Here is a 418-nt window from a genome sequence, read left to right on the forward strand (position 1 = left end):
CTGCCTAAAATTTGCATGATTTTTTATAGTGAGGCATGTAAAATTATTCATTGTGCGCAGCTTAGTAAGGCACGAAATGCCATCAACCATAGTTTCAAGTATATATTAGATAATAAATTGGTATTTTAATAATTTATTGGTTATTCAAACACCTTGCTTGCAGTTAAGGATTATATTATATTGTGTTATTGGTAACAGGTGCCTTAAACACATCTACTTCCAAAAAGAGAAGGAAAAAGTGTAAATGGGCTCTCAGCTACGTATGATAACATTCTTGAAGATAAGATAAGGAGACGTTACCTAACGCTAACGCTCATATCATATCCTGTAAGTTTTTGATATTTTGATATTAGATGTGGTAACAGAGATACGGACGTGATTATTATAATTGCTTTCAATACCTACGTGGACTGATGGA

The sequence above is a fragment of the Penaeus monodon genome, chromosome 21 (genome assembly GCF_015228065.2).
Source record: "Penaeus monodon isolate SGIC_2016 chromosome 21, NSTDA_Pmon_1, whole genome shotgun sequence".
NCBI lineage: Eukaryota > Metazoa > Arthropoda > Malacostraca > Decapoda > Penaeidae > Penaeus > Penaeus monodon.